At 35.8% G+C, this 20,215-nt stretch overlaps 1 protein-coding gene and 1 pseudogene across 2 annotated transcripts in view; both read right to left on the reverse strand.

Moving 5' to 3' along the window:
* Nucleotides 1–20,215, reverse strand: part of PRKG1 (protein kinase cGMP-dependent 1) — a 1,271,722-nt gene that overhangs the window by 678,151 nt on the left and 573,356 nt on the right. The gene's annotated exons all lie outside the window — the stretch shown is intronic.
* LOC108390997 (craniofacial development protein 1-like) lies at nucleotides 8,147–11,402 on the reverse strand (annotated as a pseudogene).

The raw sequence follows: 20,215 nt of genomic DNA on the forward strand, positions 1-20,215 counted from the left end.
ACCAAATCTTCTCTACTTTATCTTTCAAAATAAGGCAAGAATTACCTTAGAAATATGGACTCTCTATGGACTCCTGTAATGGCTACTTGGCTTTGGGTAAAGAGCTAAAATCGTGTTACAGAACGAGAATGCAGTGTTTGAAATGGGTCGTTTCCTTCTCCCAAACTATGTAAAAATACACCTTAAGGAAGATTCAAATTGCTGTTATTCATTATAGCTTTGTTTTGGGAAAGTTCCCTCTCTGCAGTTTGATTCTTTATTTTTCCTCTGGAAATAAAGCTCATAGTTTTTATATTTGGGGCAAGTGAATTAAAATTAAAGAAATTTTCCAACTAATAGGAGCCAGCTCCCACATTTCTCAGACAACAAAAATGAGATATTGTTCATATATGCATATTGTTCATAGAAAAAGACAATAAATGAGTACTAAAGGACAAAATGAGGCCCTTTTTTAGTGATATCTGAATACAAGGTTGGTGCATTAATCAAAGGTTGACTCTTATATTTGTATTTATAAAACATGCCATACCTAAATGACTATACTTATCCTAAGAAATGTTTAGTGTATCCTGAGATATAAAGAATCAAAACAGCTGTGAGAAATTTAAATGTATTCATTGAATTTCCCTAAGATTAGGAATATATACCATCAGCTATCTGTACTTTGTTACTACTATTTTAATTGTCTAGAGAATATGAACATAATTTGGATATCAGGCAGTGGAAAAAATAGCACATACATACAGTACCTGCTATCAGTAAGAAAATTACTTTGTAAACTTGTGCTCAGAAATTTTCAAACAGAGTTACTTTTAATATTCACAAGTCTGACCTGAGCATGGACAGAGTCATTTTTCTTGAGAGGCTTGGAGCACAGCTAAAGAAAGCTAACACTTTAAGTAAGTTTCATTACACATGAAAGGAGAATAAAAAGGAAATTCTGCCATTGCAGGTCACATACATACACCCACAAAACAAACATACACACAAGCTCAGACCAGCTAACAAAGAAACAACAAATTTTCAATCCAACAATTGCTTGTTTAGGCCCAAAGGCTGGAAACAGATTCCCGGGACATTTTTGCTTTCTTTGCCCTACTTCCACTTTTTGGGCCTGTTACATGGGAAGATTCCCACGTCCATATCGTCCTTTTCTCTGCTACAATCAAAGGAGCTGAAGAACTTTTTCAACTCCCTTGAGGAACAGCCATTATATTTCCATGTCAGAAATATATGACTGGATATTCCATCATCACATGTTAGTAAATTTTTGTGGTCTATGCTAAAGCAAAAGGCCCCATCCCTTTGCATATTTACTGTGCACACTTAGTCCTTTCTCTGTACACACACACACACACACACACACACACACACACACACACGCACACACACATACAGGATTAAATACGATTACAGAATGTGTCCATTTTAGGCCTCAGTGTAATGAACTGACTCCGGAATGCCTCTGATGTCCATTTCTTGCTTCTATCCTCATTCTACCATCCTACTATATCCTGAAAGGCTACAACTGTGTCCTAATTACCATCTTTCCATTTGAATCCAAATGCCATCATTTTATAACTCCTCAAAGCTGCAATTCTGGTATGTCTGTAAGCCTTAAGTCTCTTCCCATAGCCTAACAAATTAAAGATAAATTTTTTGCCACCTTGACAGTTAGGGTTTCCACAATTCAAATGTCACCTGTCCTTCCTACTTGTTTTCTATTTCTCTTACTTAAAAGATTCTTCCTTTCCCACTGTTCAGGTTTGCTTATGATTTTCCTTCTGGATAGACAGGCCTTCTAACCAAATTCTCTTTCTCCTTAAGTCCTTAAATAAAATGAATTTGTTTCATTTTTCTCTCTCTCTCTTTCCTGAAGCTACAAGGCATTTTACCAGTCTTTTAGGGCTCTTTGCTCAACATGTCTTGAATTACTGTTAAGTGGATGCTTGCCCTATCGAGGCATCCAGATACACAGCAGAAGCTCTATCGTTTCCACGTCTCTACTTCCTGATAGACAACAGGTAGATGGTACATGTAGTAAGTGACTTGAGATGATATGGCCATTGATGTAACCTTACTTGTCAGGCTTTCCATGTCATGGGCTTGAATTTCAAAGTTATGGGCAGTAAGAATCAATATCAGTGTGTGGAAGGGATGTCCGAGATGGTTTGACTCTTCAGTTAGATAATTTCTGTCCAACAGAAATACATGGCAGTGGCTGCCCTAACGGACAGTGCGGAGCTAGAGCACAGATGATCATACATAGCACTGGTGAATCAATTTCTCATTTTAAAAAAGATTGCATTCTTTTCTTTTTTCCCTCTCCAGACTCCTCTTTTGATATATATGGTGCTGAATTTTCTTTGACATTTCCTGGCATGTGTAAGTAAAATGACTACAGAAGAATTCCCAGAAATTAGGCAAGTCTGTATATGATATAGGTATAATGAAATTTCATTAAGTGACCTTAAGCTCTTTGTAGGCAATATTTAAACGAGTAGCTTAGTTTTGAATAAATGAAGCAAAGTGCCGAGTTGGTACTTCTTGGGAAAATGTAACATGAAAATTAGATCTATGGGGAAAACAGATTCTTGTTGGAATATTGTATAACTTCACCAAGATACTTTAACAATTTTGAAATACTATTCTTTTATAAATTGGGCAGGGAGCATAATTCTATGTTAATCCTCCCCATGTTATTTTCCTTAAAAAACTGATCTTTGAAGAACGTAAGAGAAACTAGCAGTAAAAAAAAAAAATTTCATCTCTTGAATTTCACTGCTGACACTTCTTGTTTTATAATTGTTGATGTTTATCTCTACCCCACCTTAGTTTGAGAACTTCTTGGAAACGGAAATGATCTTGTCAAATGGAGATTTGATTACTTCATTTTATAATGTATTGGCTAATAAGATCCTTTCTATCACATGTTCTGAAGTTCACTGGGGTAAATCAGACAATAAAGGAAACTAATGGAAATTAACCAAATACTCCCAAAACACCTGCAATAAACCCTCTTTGTAGTGCACTGCTGTTATAGATTTTTCAATACAGTAGGTTGTAAGACACTGCAGAAAGCGAGTAGCTTTGGAAAGAGGAGTCCAAGTTCTACCTCTGTGATTTCCTAGCAGAGCTATTTGGTGCCAGTTCTTTCCCTTCTCTGAGCCTATTTCCTCAATCGTGAAATGTGCACAAGGAAATCTTTGCAAGACGAAATGGGAAAACATATGGACATACATAATTAATATTCATTAAGCACTCTTTGGTGATTTGTTCCATTATTCCTCAGTGTGCCCCTCCCCCTTTCCTCTAGACACCCCATGAATGTTGACTTTGTTGAGTATTGCCATTCCTGAAGTTATTCATAGTTTAATAAGCATCTTTTGAAGATGAAGGAGTATTCAGATTTAGGGACAAAAATAACCAAGAATACACTTTCTGGCATGATGTAAACATGGAAGTAACTTCTCAGTGGGAACGATGAGACCAAAACTCTGGGTCTGAGAATGGAGCTTCAGTATCAATTACCCTAGGACTTCTCCTACCTCCTACTATTCATGCCACACATTGTGGGAGCTAATTATGTATTGAATCATTTTAGATGGTCTTATAAGTTAGTTTTTTCTTCCCAACTAGATTTTAAAGTTTTTGAACGTAGCAACCCAGTAATGTACTTCTGAAGTCTCTACAGGGCCCTGGGCAAAAAAATAGCTCACAAGGTAGGTATTTAAAAACCACTTCAGTTAATTGACTGACATCCACAGAAGAATCTTATTCAACAAAGGCTATTGTATTGCACTTGGCAAACAAGGTCCATACCATCACAATGAATTACTCTGAGGGGTAACAGAGTTATTAGAGCAATAATGGAAACAAATTAATTAATGGTATTAATTAATTCTCTAAAAATACCTGGAAAATGTTACTACTGAGTTGGGAACAAAAGGGAGATGAAAGTAATTTGACTACAAATGTCTGATTAAACACTGGAGTTAGGGATAGAATGTGCTCCATGGAATTCCAGTCCTTACTCTAACTTTAATTTATATCTCATCAGGAAATGTGCAAAGCCCTAACTTAAGAGGATTCTCACTTCAAATGAAAGAACATGTTTCTGTAAATGTTATACAATATGCCACAACATTAAATATTGCAAATTAATCCTATAATATATGAATACTTTACTGCAAAATTTAACATGTCTGCACTCCATTATAGCACACATGCAAACCTTAAGGACACTTGAGGAATAATTCATTCTACTCATATTAAAATGATTTTCTGCCTCAGTTAGCACTGTTCCAGTAACTGTTTCAAAATTAATTTGACATTTATTCACGAAATTTAAGCCATTGAAGACCCAGGTAAATGGCATGCTCTGAGTGGTATGTTCCACTTATGGAAAAAACAGTACCATTATCTCTTTCCCTGCTTTACCTCTGTCTCTCTTTGCTCCTACTTGTGAGTCTCCTTTTTTGTGCCAGAAGATTGTCAATGATGCTATCAGTGTCTGGTTAACTATGTGCATCCTCTATAAAAATTGGCACAGCTACTTGGGAAAACACACAGACGTTCCTGGAAAAGTTTTAGCACCTACCAGTTATTTCCACAAGTATATACGGACTGCCTAATAGGCGCTACACACTGTTCTGGGTGTTGTAGATACAGCATGAACAAGATTGACTAAATGTCTGCCTTCATGGCACTTACTTTCTTATTTATACCAGGCAGGTGATACTGGTTGAAGCTGACAATAAATTGATAGTAATAACATAAACAATGTTACTTATTAATAAGTGATATAAGGACAGTGAGAGAGGATGCTATGTTAAAGAGTGATGTGTGTTGGGCAGTGTATACATTACACAGGGTGGTGAAGGAAGATCTCTTTGAAGCCAAAATAATGAAGCCCAGAAATTAATGATGAGAAGCTATCCACCAGAAGGTGTCAAGAAAGACCATTCCAGATAGTGGAAATACTTCATGCTAAGTCCTTGAGGCAAGGTACACAAGAATAAGGAGTAAAAGAGATAGGGTAGGAAGTTGAGGGGGAATTCAAACCTAGGGAGGGGCAGATAACACTGAAACTCACAGGTCCCTGAAGGGATTTTGGTCTGAAGGCACTGACTGAAAGGATTTTAAGCAGGGCTATCACACCTGATCAATATTACTTAAAAAGATTTCTCCACTCACTATGTGAAGACAGACTTGAAGGAACAATCAATAATCTAGGTAGAGAAGATAGTGGTTTGGACAGAATGCCCAGATGTAGAGAGAGAAAACTGAATACACGAGGATGTGTTCAGGTAGACTGGGTTCCATGTGCTGAGGGGAAAGAAAAGGAATCAAGGATGACTCCATGGTTTTGGTTTAAAGAACCAGGCAGATGATGCCTTGAAGAGATGGGGACAAGAGAAGGAGGAAGGTTAAACAGGAGAATTCAGGATTGAAGTGGTAAGTATTTCTTTGAAGTATTATTCGATTCCATAGATAGAGAACTGAACTCAGAAGAGTTAATACATGTGCCTGAATTCACACATTTGAGCTGGAATTTGAATGACTCTTGATTTTAAAGCCCATGGCTTTTTTACCTTATTCTTCTGGCCCTTCTTGTACTCATTTTGGAAAGAATAAAAACCTGAATTTTCAAATACTTAAATGACAGAATGGGTGGTATCATCTTTCTGTGTATTCCCCTATAAAGAAACATGACCTTATCTGTAAAATATTTTACATATGGCAATTGGATATGCCACTATGTAAAGTGAAGAGCAACTATATCTTCAACTGAACATAAATCTTGTCAACTACATTATTATAGGTTGAAATGGGTCCAAAACATCAAAAAGGAAAAATAATAAGTGTAATCCTAATTACCCTTATGCAAATAATCTCAAAACTAAATGGGAAACAGGTTTGTAATATTGTGAATTCAGAATGCTAGGATCCCAGGCCATTCCCAGCAAATTACCCATGAGGGCTTCTTTGTTTAATGGCTCACTCATATTTATAAGCAGCTGGTTTCCACCACAGAGGTCACAGACAAGCTCTCTCTAGAGCATTTTCAGCAAAAGGGAGTGTGAAATACATTTTCTCAGAGAAAAGGATATATAGAATAGTGTTGCCAGCTAGCTCACTTTTCAGTTGCCTTAATTTAAGAACTGAACACTTAGCCTCTACTTAATCTCTAAATTTTACAGTATTGTTTCTAGGAAAATAGAAGTCCCAAATTCTGAACACCATGATTTTGCAGGCCATTTCAAAGATAGAACTGGCTTGTTCTTTTGAAATATGTACTTACTCCTTCACTGCAGGGGTTTAAGATAAACAAGGGTGAATATGCAACATTAAAGGAGACTCTGCCTTATGTGTTAAGCAGGTGACAGTTTAATCATTTCACACTATAATGTGCATTTCTTTAAACTCAGAAATTAAAAAAGCCAAAGACACAAATCTTTCTGTTAATAGTGAATGAATTTAAAAAGAGCATAGTTCTAAGACATACAAAAAATATAATTTTCTTATGTTTAAGGGGGAATATTGAGTCCCTAAAATTAATCTGTTCTTTTTTCTAATGAAGGAAAAAAACCTATTTAAATATATTTTATTTGTCATAAAATGCCATAAAAATGGCATTTTCAAGGAAGAGTGGCATAAAATTTACTACTTAAAAAATCATCAATATAAAAGAATAAAATTTGGTTTTTAAGTTTAGAAACATGCAAGTTAAAAGCATAAGAGAAATTATAAGCAAAATTTGAGGTTGTATAAAGATAGAGGGTTGGAGAGAATATCTTAAAAATAGAAAATGACAAGGACAAATGGTTATCATGATCTCCAGAAAGAACCTTAAGTATGAATTAAAACCTAAAAACAGTAGAGTTTCTGAAGCCAATGATCACATTTTAAAATTCAATTTATTACCTTGACAAGACTGTAGGGTAAAAAAAGTAGAAAAGGCAATTTTTATAAGGATTAACAATTACCAATAATCTAATGGAACTATGCTTGGATTTATCTATTAGGATCTATCATAAAATTTGATAGAAACATCTAGGAAAGAGAATAGGAATAAAGGGCATTATGTCAATGTTTTAACACATTTCTAGAAGGAGGGATTCAATAGACTATAACTTAGAAGCTTCTGGACTGTTATTATATCTTGAAAATGTACGTAATAGAAGAATCCTAAGAAACAACAAATGTGCCCACTTCATTGTGGCCTAGCAATCACAGAAAATATCCAAATGACTTAGCATCTCTATTAACAAATCAAAGTAGAAAAATCTGGATGTCAATTGAATATATTTAAAGATATACCAAAATCAGGGAAAATACACAGGATTGCAACTAAGCAACTAACCAAAGACAAAAAGTACATTAGACAAATGCAAACAACACTGGAGACATAAGTAATCAAAATCAAATGAAACTCCAAGATGTCAGGTTTTTAGATATTTTTGTATATAAGATGGTATAATTTGCCAAATATTGTCTTTCATAAAGCCTGACAGACTCATAAAATCAATTTGTAAGTGGTGAGAGTGATAGAAATGGAAAAATTCAAAACTACTTTTCTATGTCCTCTATCATGATGATATTTAAATTATATGCCTTTTCCCTTTTCCCCGCCAGCATTTCAGTAGGAAAATCACACTTAAGATTTCCATTAACACACATGCACATACATAGAACATACACATAACTGCAGGAAGACCAAATAAAATTGGCACTATTTAAGAGGAGTAAAATAATATGGTTGATTTTAAAGTTTGCATGTCTTTACATTTATGTCTTCACTAGAAAGACTAGCAAGGTATAGCTTTTAACAGTAACATTACACAGAGAAACTTTTGTTTTGCTTTTTGAATCATTTATGTCTACAGATTGACTCACATGGAAGAAAGAGTACAATGCTAACACATTTAGAATTTTCATTTTTGGGAAACAATCTATCAAATATAGGAAACCATTTATGTTTTATTACATATATTTACATATATCTTATATATACATAAAATCTTCCAGAAAAAGTTTTGTGATAAAAAAATTACAAAAATTTTCCAGTAATATAAAACCACATAGTCCTATAACATTTTAATGCCATCTCAGAAAGTTTAAGAGATTATCTTAATTTTTTTGGAGCAAAGTTTATAGTATTCAACTATGATATTTCTGTTTTTTTAAAAAGGCATTAGATTTTAAAGGGAGCAATATAAGTGAAAAAGAAAGAAACCATAAATTTGCTAATATCATAAGATTCTAAAAGTTCAAGTATACTCATTCTGATGATGAAGCTACTTAAAAATATGAATTTATCAATTCCTTAACAGATGCAAATGACAATAAACATGAAAATAACCCTAACATCAACAATAATTGGTCAAGTTAAAAAAAATATTGATATAACCTAATTTTGAAAAGGACATTTAGGACCAGGGTGCTGTACTTTTTTTCTCCCATAGGACCAACTTGTTTTTTCTTAATTTTTTTCAAGGACATACTTTTAGAAGTAAACTGAATGAAGCCACCTGAGATCAAGATACAAAAACAGAAATTCAATGTAGAAAAGAAGACCTTGCAGGGAAACAGTTGATGTGAAACACCAGAAGCATTTCAGAGACACACCAGAAGCTCACATTGTAAACGATTGAGTTGCTATTTATTATCCCCATAACATCAGTGTTTCATTTTGCTCAGCCTGAGATCTCACTCAATTTAAAACTGCCTGTGAGGCACAGTTGCAGGGGGGCCATCAGGTGAGAAATTGGGGATCAACAGAGGTGAGGCTCAGAACCTCACCCCCCTGTTTTGAGAGAAATCTTCTGCATCCGTGGATGTTTTGCTGCCCTTGTCTAGCTTGGATTAATACTTAGTCCATAGGCACACACCTGATCATCTACATTTGCCCTCTTACAGCACTAAACTATGTTTTCTACCTTTATCTTGCATCTACCTACCACTTCAGCATTTTATTAAAAATAAAAATAATAATAACAACAAAGGGAGAAATGTGGGATCCACATATAAATCAAGTATAAAAATCAAACGAATATTCATATTTGACCTGATTGCTTATAGTTCATAATGCATGATCAAAACCGAAAGTTTCTGTGATGACTGCCCTTGTACTGTTCACCATGTAACTTATTCACTATCTAAGATTTCGTTCACCATGTAAGAACTTGTTCGTTATGCTTCAGAAGATTGGAGACTGACGAGAATTAGGCTTGAGATGGATTAATGATTGTGCATTGAGCATTGACCCCCCTATACAGAATTTTACTGTTGTTAACAACCATTTGATCAATAAATATGAGAGATGCCCTCTCAAAAAAAAAAAAAAAAGATCAAAAGAAGTGAAAAAGTCCACAAGAAAAAAAATTCACATAACCCATAAACATATGAAAACATGCTCAATTTCACTTACAGAAAAGCATTTTAAAATTGCACTGAGATACCATTTTTCATCTATCCAGACTGGGAAAATCCAAAAGAATGAAAACACACCTTGTTAGCAAAGATGTAAGGACACAGGTACTCTCATCATTGTGGCACAAAAGCTATGGAGGCAAATTTTTTTTTTTTTAGTTTTCTGGAGTCTTTATATGGAAGCAAATTTGGCATCATCTATTAAAGTTACAGATGGGAAGAAAAAGATGATTTATTTAATAAACAGTGTTGTCATAAACCATCCATGTAAAAGAAATAAATTTAGAATTCCTACCTCCAACTACATTCAAAAACAAAATGTAGATGGACTAATGTGATAAGTGCAAAAAGTAATACTGTAAGATTTTTAGAAATGAATGTATTACTTTCAAATAATAAATAATACCATTTTCATCTTAGAAAATGGTGCAGGAAACAGGGATAGCACAAAAAAAAAATAAAAAACTGCCTGTGATCCACTGGATCTAGACAAGCTTTCTGTTCAATGCACCCTTCCTTACCTCAGTTACAGACGGCTAGTTCTTCACCAACACCCTCTTCCTCCTCGAAGTTATCCCAGCCCAGTTTGGACTTCTCTAGGGTGGTCATCTTCTACTTTTTGGCTTCAATTTTTCCCAGAAGGCTGCTCATGCCACTTGATCTTTTTACCCCAGACCCTGCAGGAAGTGATGGCAGAGCTGATGGACGTGCCTGTGGTTTCTCATCATGCTTGAAGAAAGATTTGGCTTCTTAAATGTGGCCTCCACTTCCTAACTCACCCTGACTTTTTCACCAGCAAAATCAAACACCTTGGTGATTTTTATAACTCTTTCTATTTCTTTAGATTTCTCTAGCTATTTTGCTTTTAACAAAAATTTACTTGAACTTGTCTCTTCAGCCTCCTCTCCTCTTTTAACTTGTGTATTCAGGGGCACTTTTGATTTTGGCCCTCCGTCGTTGAGGAAGATGGCCCACAGTTCATCCTCCTCCTCCTTCCTTACAGCCTCCGACCCAATGCCTTCTTCCTGCCCTGCAGCTTCATCTTCCTGCTCATTGCTGCTTCCTCCAGACCCCTCATCGGCATTCTCCTCCTCTTTTTATGAGAAGTCACCTTGTTTTCTCCTCCTGGCTGCAGTGCCTTGAGCCTTTCATTTTTACCCTTGGTTTTCTGTGTCTGCTCTTCATCTTCCTTCACTAACTCATTGGCATCATCTCTGTACTCTCCGTCTGAGAGCACAAAGTCCTCATCCTCCTCCAAGGTGAAGTCTTCAGTGTTGAATTCCTCCACCTTGCTCCCTGGCGAGCATGGCCAAGTCCCAGGACCAGAGCAGCTGCCCCCAAATGGCAAAGCTCTAGGGAGAGGCCATAGAGCTGCCAGTGCTGCCCGTTTCTATCATGGGTGGGAGGTAAATTTGCTCAACCTTTCTGTTTGATTGCTTAGAAAGATGTAAGAAAATAGAAAACATATATACTCTGCTCCATTAGTCCTCCTATTGGGATCTACCCTAAAAAAAACAATCTTATCAATATATAAAGGTATATGGAAAAGGATAGTCTAGAGAATTAGTGTCTATCTATAAAATAGATTGTAACACATATTGATCAGTAGGACCCTGCTATTCTAAAGCATAGAATGTAATATTATACAGCCCTTAAAATTCTGTACCTCTATCCTTTTTTATATAGTAAGAAGCCTGTGACTTATTGTAGAACAAGAGGTGGTTTACATAATGACCTATAAAAATCTCATTTATATGAAATTTTGTGGCAATATACATGTACATGCATATAAATATTCACAATGTCTTGAAGGATGTTGACAGGGAATTGTGAATTTGGGCTGAATTTATAAAACATAGTGGTTAATAATTATAGTTTCTGAAGTCATAGTGCCCAGGTTCAAATTTTAACTTCACTACTTGCAGAGGGTTTGACTATGGGCAAGTTACTTCATCTCTTGAAGCCATCGTTTCCTTATCTATACCATGGAAAAGCATTACTTACCTCATGATGTAAAGTGGTAATCAAATACCTGGCACATAGTAATACTTAATATTAATTATGTTTATATTCTTCTTTGTATTATTTGTATTATAACAATGGACATCTGCTATTTTTATATAATCTACCTTTAATATTTTTACTTAAATACCTTTTGAATAAAAAAATCACACATTTGCATAATTATCCTTCTGAAATTACAACATATTTTTAAAATTATTCTTATGACTAGTGTTAGTATATCAGAATTAATATATTATTAGTCTCTGAAACGGCTCCATTCTTGAAGTTGTACAACTCCTTAGGAGCTGAAGAACACTCATGGGCTGAGAAGAATTATGAGACCTTGCATGGGCTCAGATAGGAGGAGAGAAGAGTTACACATGTATAAATGGGCTTTTTGATTATAACGCAATATAATATCTATATATTCACCTTACCCACATTTTCCTGGTATCCAATGACAAATGCAACTAATCACAATGAGATATGTACATCAATAGAAAAAGATGAGTCAAGTCTTCCCATTGACCAAATTGAAGTTAAACCACCCAAGGCCAAATATGAAACTTTTATCTGTGGTATTTTGGAAAGAATTTCTCAATCCAAGAACTGATTCCTATGGTAGAGATTTCAGTGATTGTAGCCAGCTGTTGGGTAATTAAAGAACGATAACAAAACATTAGCAAAGCCATGGAGCACACCATGAATTGCATTTTCTGCCCTCATGTAGTGTTGGTCTTGTTCGGGTCTGATGTTTGAATACTACTTTCTGGAGAGATCTAACCAACAGGCTAACTTCAGATTGAATGAGAATAAATTAATATGTGGAAGGAAGGCCAGGGGAAGTACTTTAATCTTAAATTGTGATCTCTTTTGTCATTTTGAAAAAAAGCAAAAGTCTTTATTGGTATCACAGTTATTGGACACACCACAGAAGTTCAGTCAATGTGAATTTTCATAACTTCTGGAACTCAGTTTCTTAGTAGTACTACATAAGACAATGTCCACAGTGCTCCTTTGGGGATCCAAAGCTCTCACTTTTAGCCATGAATGGCAGGAAATTTAATAAGCCACCAGCTCTTCTTTTTCTTTTATTGGAGTATAGTTGATATATATTGGTTTCAAGTGTACAACATAGTGATTCAATAGTTATATATATTATTAAGTGCTCACCCCAACTAGTGTAGTTAATATCAGTCAACATAGAAAGGTGTTACAGAACTTATGACTATATTCTGTATGTTGTACCTTCATCCTCATGACTATTTTATATTATGATTGAGATTTCAGGCCTCTTCATCCACTTCACCTATTTCTCCCAACCCAGTTTAACCCTTTCCCCATGGTAACCACCAGTCACTTCTGAGTCTATTTACAAGCCACCAGCTTTTAAAAGAAAGCATCAAGACAGAACACAACACAAATACAACACAACCTACTCCTCTAAATGATCACATCATCTAATGGTCATCAAGAGATCAGAGGAAGAGTATGACAGTTAATTGTCCCTCCTGCCTTCACCATTTATTCTGCCAGTAATGTCTATCCCTGTAGCACTAGTATTCACTCTTTTGTCACCCAAATATAGACAAGTATAGGCAAGAGGTACTTTCATTTTCAACCTATATCCTCCCATAACACCATGTATACAAAATGGGCCTCAGATTCCTTCACTGAAAAAGCTATGAAGCCTGTTTTGCATACTTTTTTATTATCAGCAGTGTTCCAGGCACCATCTACAGAAGTCTAATATACAATGAAATTGAGGCTAGGAGAGATTAATTACCTTGGGCAAGATGACAACTACTTAACAATAAAGCTGAGGAAAGATGTAAAGAGTCTAAAGCCCTAAAGGAAAGGAGTCTAAAGGCTCTTAATCTCAACACATAAGAGTATTAGAATGTTGAATGTTACCATTGTTGCTATTATTTAGACATACTACATGGCTTATTTCCCCCTCATAACTCCCTTTCCATAGCAGTAGCGATGTAAAAGCATTGCTGACCACATTTCAACTTTCAAAATACCAACCAAAAAAGACCACAGTAATAATGTACCATCCCACTGGGAATTTTGAAATTTCCAAGTTATAACATCCAAACTTACTTAAATGGGTCATATTTACAGTTGAATCACCTTTCCGTTTTCTTCAATGATAAAAACAAAATAAAACACTCTTTCACTAAGATGAAGATGTAAATCACACTGCTATCCCAAGGCATTAGATATAGAAGCCACACAAACAAACCAAAGACATATGTATTCACTAAGCATTTGGCATTATCTTCAGAAATGAATCAAGATGCTTTCTCTTCAAATTTTTTTAATTGAAAAGTGTTTTTGAATTATTGGGGCCAGAACTGACCAAAAGTAAAGTTGCCCTTCTTGTGAAAGCATTTAAAGACTTACATTTATAGGTGTGTGAGTGCACACTCCATTGCCTTAATCACAATAAGCTGCTAGGGGCTTCTTGTGTTTTGCTATTCAACAGAAAGGAAATCTCAAATGCTAGAGAAGTGATTGACACCCTAGTCTAATGCTAATCCAAAGCCAGTAGTAACTGTCAACGCACTTACACAGAAACAATTTCTATCTGCTTTAAAACAGACATGGGTACTCATTTTGATTCAATGTTCATTGAGCATAAACAGAAAAGCTTTTACCCGGTTCAATGTGTACAGTATTTCTGCCCACTGACAAAAGTACCTAACACTTCCTAGCAAGATGGAACTAGATTTTGTGGGCTGAAGCTTATACAATTTGGGGCTTGCTCTTTAAGTGAAAGAATAAAATATTACAAGTCCAAAATTAGACACTAGATTTTGGAAGTGCCTATGCATGTGCAGTTTGAGTTTTATTAGCTTCATGGAAAAATTGGCTTGTTTCCAGCAAAAGATTCTCATTGTGTCTTACATTCACTGATGAAAAACCTGCACCTGATTTGTTTATAAAAGAATCCTCTTTACAATTATTTTATGGGAGAATTATAATGAATCAAAGTAGACCAATTTTAAGCCAATCAAGAGGGCAATTTACATATTATCCAGAGTTCAATAATGGCAATCTACTTTTAGTCTATTTAAATACAAATATTTATAAATTTTCATTTGTCCTATACTCAGCATTCTAAAACATGCATTCAGAATTCAGAGCAATATACCTACATTTACAGGGTTGTGAAGGATGTATTCGTATTTGCTGGGTAAGGCAAAAAAATGTAAAGGATGGCTCAGGCTCTGTTTATCAGTTTTTGCAGTTTTTTGTTAATCTGGGTGCAAGACAGGTGAACAGATGTACAGTTGACTCATTTAATCAAGATGTTAGGGCTCTTTCTAAATAGTATGAGGCTAGAGTAATATCCCTCAATACCTAGTAGAAATTTTAGGAAAAATCAGGGTTCTACAATTTTGGGAAATGAGACATTTATCTGCATTGTTCAAGTCTTACTTTTGTCTAAAGATTCTCAAGTCATGCAAAGATGTATTATAGAGTAATATCCTCAGTTTTTCTATTATACTTGTTGCTTGCGTAGACAGTTTAGAATGTCTCTTTCCCCTCAATTAGAAGAGAAAGAACGAGAGAAGAGAAACAGCATGTTGCAATGGAAAAACACTGGGATAGGATTAGAAAAATTAAAATCTGGTCCAGTGGTTCTCAAGCTATAGCATGCATGAGAATCAACTGGAGGGCTTGTTGAAACACAGATTTCTGGGCCCAATCCCTAGAATTTCAGTAGGTCCAGGGTGTAAGCTCTAAGAACATGCATCTCTGCTGTGTTCCTAGATGATATGGATGTTGCAGGAACCTGACTTTGAGAATCACTTATGTAGTTCATTGTGTTGCTCCATTTTCTCATTGAAAGTGGGGATGTGAACCTGGATGATGTCTAAGGCACCTTTCAGCATTCCATTCTGTAATTCCCTGATTCCAACACATCGCCTCAACCTAGACCCAGAAATCCCATTCTTTCGTGCTTACTATTTCCCCAGTACACTCTGTAAAATATGGAAAGCTGTTTTGTTTTAAACTATGATTTCCTTTTGTTACTCTATAAGAAGGATCCTTAAAGCACTCTAATACATTTTACTAATGATTGAAAGACTCAATATAAATGTAAAATATCACAAAGCTCAGTATACAACTGGCATAATGATTTCTGACAGATAGCTCAGATTTTGAGATTGGAAGGATTGTCAGGACACATTAAAAGGAATAGGCTTTATTCAGAAATTTACAGAAGCAAAAATGGAAACCTTCAATATAGTAAATTGCTTTTTGAAAAAAAATTAAATTTTGCGTGTTCAAATATGTCAATCCAAAACTATTTTATACTGCTTTCTCTTTTGCTAAAAAAACAACACATATTAAACTTTGATATTCTCTCTCTCTCTCTCTTTCTACTTTCTCCCCCTCCCCTACAGTATTTCTTGTGCCTTTTGGTAAGCAGATATGAAGTGTTATGCCTATAGCCTCCTCAAGGCTTCCCATCTGTGCCAAGCTGATTTTCACATCTCTCTAAATATGAAAACTCTGTAACAACATATATCATACATCACCTGATTAGATAAAGTACCAGTGGAAGTTTAAGATTTGAAGAGAAAATAAAAAATGTTCACCCACTATAAATTGTAATCTATAATTTCAACCATGCTTGTCCATAAAAAGCATTTTATATTCCATAAGTATAAAAATAAACCTCCCATATCAATATTCATGAGTCCCAAATGTCTACTTGCCTACATCTAAGAGACTTCAGGAAAATAGTCTTCTATTTCTCTTAATGTAGACTGTCCCTTCCTCATATAAGGTGTGTGCCTTTCCTTTCTCTTAGGCTCCATTAATATAACACCAGTATCACTTTATGTTACATATACCTTCACCAATGGCATCTAATTAAATTCTAGAAGAGTCCAGTGAATAGTCAGGACAAATATTATTCCTATTTAATTGATGGAAAAATCTTAATTTTGAGACATTCACACACTTTATAAATATAGGATATCTTTGTCTAAGAATTATGTTTTCTATAAACTTTATAGTTTCTCAAAAATGAGACTAAGGATGATAATGATTTTTATAAAAATTATAAATATCAGCTAATATTGAGGATTATTACATATTGGGCACATACATTCTAACATTCATAACAACCTTAATTATTTAGGGGATTACTTATTTCCTTTTTACAGGTGAGCAAATAAGGACAGATAATTTAGCTTTCCTAAGGATACATGCCACTAAAAGGTGAAGACACAGTCAACCTCTGGCCATGTTGTCCCAGAACTTGTACTAGGAAATATCAGTGATGTAATCTAAGTTATAAATATATTCCTGCATATATAATATCACAAGTAGAAATGTGCACTCAATTTTGCAAAGCTGAGGCATCCCAATTTGGTGGGTTCTACTTCTATGAGAAATCTACCTAACCTCAAAACCAGGGACTGTGGGATGACTAGTGTAAAAGATGATGAAGGAGGATGACTTTAAAAAGAAGTGATCTACTTTCTTTTCTCTGGCTCCATTCTGATGCCCCATATATCTATTTTGAAAGGATGAGCATATTGCAGTCTACTTTCAGGGTAATCTTTTTATTTTTTTCCCAAAAAAGTCTCCTAAAATAGACACTTAAGAGAAAATTCAAGAGGTCAAGGTAACAACAGTTTAAATATGTAATCTGGCATCCACAATAATAAAATATACATACATATATATAATATGTATACACACATGCCATTATACCCCTGTGTGCTTCTTACTGTTAGATCTTACATAGTCCAGTTTGCAACTTTATCAGGATTAGTGTCTTACTGATCACATTTTATCAGAATCAAATTCATCTATTCAAGGGAACATCAAACTCCTCTAGAAAAATCAGAGCTTCAGATGAGATGTTGCCAATGAAATGATTTCTGGTAAAAGTATACTGTACTAGCTAGCATTACTAGACTACGATGCAGCTGTCAGCACCTATGTGTACTTCTTTACGTAATACAACAGCCCCATTGGGGAGGAATTTATTTATTTTTTTAATATGAAAGAAACGAGTGCAGAAAAAGTGTGTGATTTGCCCCAGGAAGAACTGTCATTTTGGTTGATTTCTGAAGTTCAGACTGCTTTGTTCTGAAACCTGGACTCTCCATTTACCAGCTGAGTGACAGGCAAGTGAACATACTTCTTGACCTTGATTGTCTCATCTTAAATAACATTACCTGCCTCCTGCATTGTACTTCGGATTCAATGAGTTAGAGCACGTGAAGTATGTAAAGCACTTAGCACAGTACTCCATAGACAGTATTTTGCCAAGGACAGATATTATTATTACTATAATTTTATGGTTCATGGTCTAGCCTAGCAGAGAGAGATTATCTTTGTCACTCCTATTAAATTCTCTAAAGTGGAGCATCCTTTCTTCACATTTTGCTATCTTAGGATACTAAGACAAAATTTGTCAAGCGTACTAATTTGTAAGAAGCCATTCTAGAAAGGCTAGATTTCTTCAATTTTGCCAATGAAACAGCACTTTACTTGGGCTTTCAGCACCACTGTCTTCCAGTCTCAGCCGACAGCAAGTGGCTCTTCTCTCTTCAAATATTTGTTTAATGCCTGACATAAAATATGTATGGGTTTGAACAAGAAGTTCGGCATAAAATCAAGACTCTTCTAAGTATACAGGAATTAGGTTCAGAACTAGCAGTTCTTAAATACTGGAAGGTCTTACCACGTTGTAACAGTTCTGAATTACCCAATTTCATTTGCTTGCAGATATGCCCTTGTAGTCTTCTCGGCCTAGCTCACAACCAGGATCACCGCCTCCCTATCTGGTAGCGCTACCAACTTCCCACACCTTGCTCACGTAACCCTTTACAACAATACTGGTGTCATGGCCACCTCCAAACCACCTCCAATTATTACTGGGTCACCAAAAGTTCCCGATAACAGGTAGACTAGCTTCTTGCAGTCTTCATTTTCCTTGCAGTCTATGGAGTGTAGGATAGGACAGCTGAGAAGCAAAGCTGCTGCTAAGAATGTTTATACTGCTGTGGGCAATGTTTGCCTTGTGGTGGAGGAGGGAGACACTGAAGTAAAAATCACTGACTGTACATTCTGAAATTAATTTCTGCCATTCAGTACTTTAAAAAAGCTATTAAATATAAAGACTCCTTATGTTCTAACAGAAAAATTAGCAACTGCACAAGCTAAAGACACAGTCAAAAAAAAAAATGAGACAACGGTATTACAATTGTTTCTACTTTGTTCAACATGTGACCTGTTACTCTTCAGAGGAGACAGTGAATCCTGAGATCCTCTCTCATCAAATGAAGGGATGTATTCCTTGTACATGTACACACATTTGAATCAGAAAAAGCTGCAAATAAAATAAACTGTGATCTTGTTCCACTAATTAGGATTACCTTGATTATCCCCAAGAAAAGGTGAAGATTGTTCATCAAAGGGAAGAAACGAAAATACCTAAGTCCACTTTCCAACTTGAGTGAAGAATGTTTTCTCTTTGGAGAACAAAATATGGCTCTACTTCTCAAAGGAATCACATATTCTCTGTCCAGGATAGCAGCCTGGTAATTGTTCAAGGATAGGGAGAAAGATTTCCCAACAGTGATGACGACGCCAACATGCTGGAAGGCAAGAAAGCAGAAAGTCTTTTGTCCATCAAACTTAGGGTCTTGTATTTGCCTGTCCTATAAAAGCTTGAAATGAAATGCTTTAAGATACCAGTGTGTTGTTTTTGGTTTTAAATCAGTTAATGGCATTTTGCACCACATCTGGGTGAATCCTGCGATGTAAAACTTTTAGCTTCTCCTTTAGGAGGATGTACGATCCCAAGGAAGCCTCCAGGGGTGTGTGCTCTCCCCTGATGCTCTGATGTATAAATTTAACCCGACGATGTAAGTGCTGCCTGGAAACCAGCCCTTGCTTACTCAAAAAAGTGCCCAGGAAGACAGATGGGCTTGGATGAGGGAAGCTCCCAGTGGCCGGTGCTCAGCCGCAGACACAGCGATCCCACACGGCTCACTTTTGTTTTTGTTGCTGCAGGTGTGAGCATCATGCAACAGTTTTTCTCTCCCAACACAGCCGCCGGCCTACTAAACGTCCTCATGGAAAGCAAGGAGGGAGGGGTACACATGTTCAAGAGAGTAATGGACTGGCAAGATATTACAAATAGACGATACTTTGAAAAACTAAATTGGATTGAATTTATAAAACCTTTTTTCAAGTTGCCTACAGTATTCACTCTTTTTTTTTTTTGGTTCAATAGGATCTTCTTTCTCAACCTGAGGTATCACTTTATATCAAGAGAAGAACAATGAGTGGTCACAGAATGCCTAATCCCTAACTCCATGCCTTTGTTCAAAGAACTGCTGTTCTCTGAATGCCATCATCTTTCCTTGCCTGTCTTAAAATCCTACTGTTGACATCTATCTTCTGATCTTACCTGTCATCATGCTCTCATTCTTACTCTGCACCAGCCAACCTGTCTTCTTGTTGTTTCTTCCTCTGAGCTTTTGATCTGTATGTTCCTTCTGCTGGCAATGGTCTTCCACCCATAGCTGTTCTTTATAATCTAGTTCTCTGTGCAAATAACAACTTTGCAGAGATCTCTTCACTATCTTACCTGCCCACCTCAATCCTCTCACTCTGCTACCACTAATAAAAATATTTTTAAAAAATCTCAACTCACTGTGCATATTGTCTGCTAAAATGCCAGTCCCACAGTATCAATGAGTTGTGTGAATTTTGCCCATAGCTTTATTCC

The sequence above is a fragment of the Manis javanica genome, chromosome 7, assembly GCF_040802235.1.
Source record: "Manis javanica isolate MJ-LG chromosome 7, MJ_LKY, whole genome shotgun sequence".
NCBI lineage: Eukaryota > Metazoa > Chordata > Mammalia > Pholidota > Manidae > Manis > Manis javanica.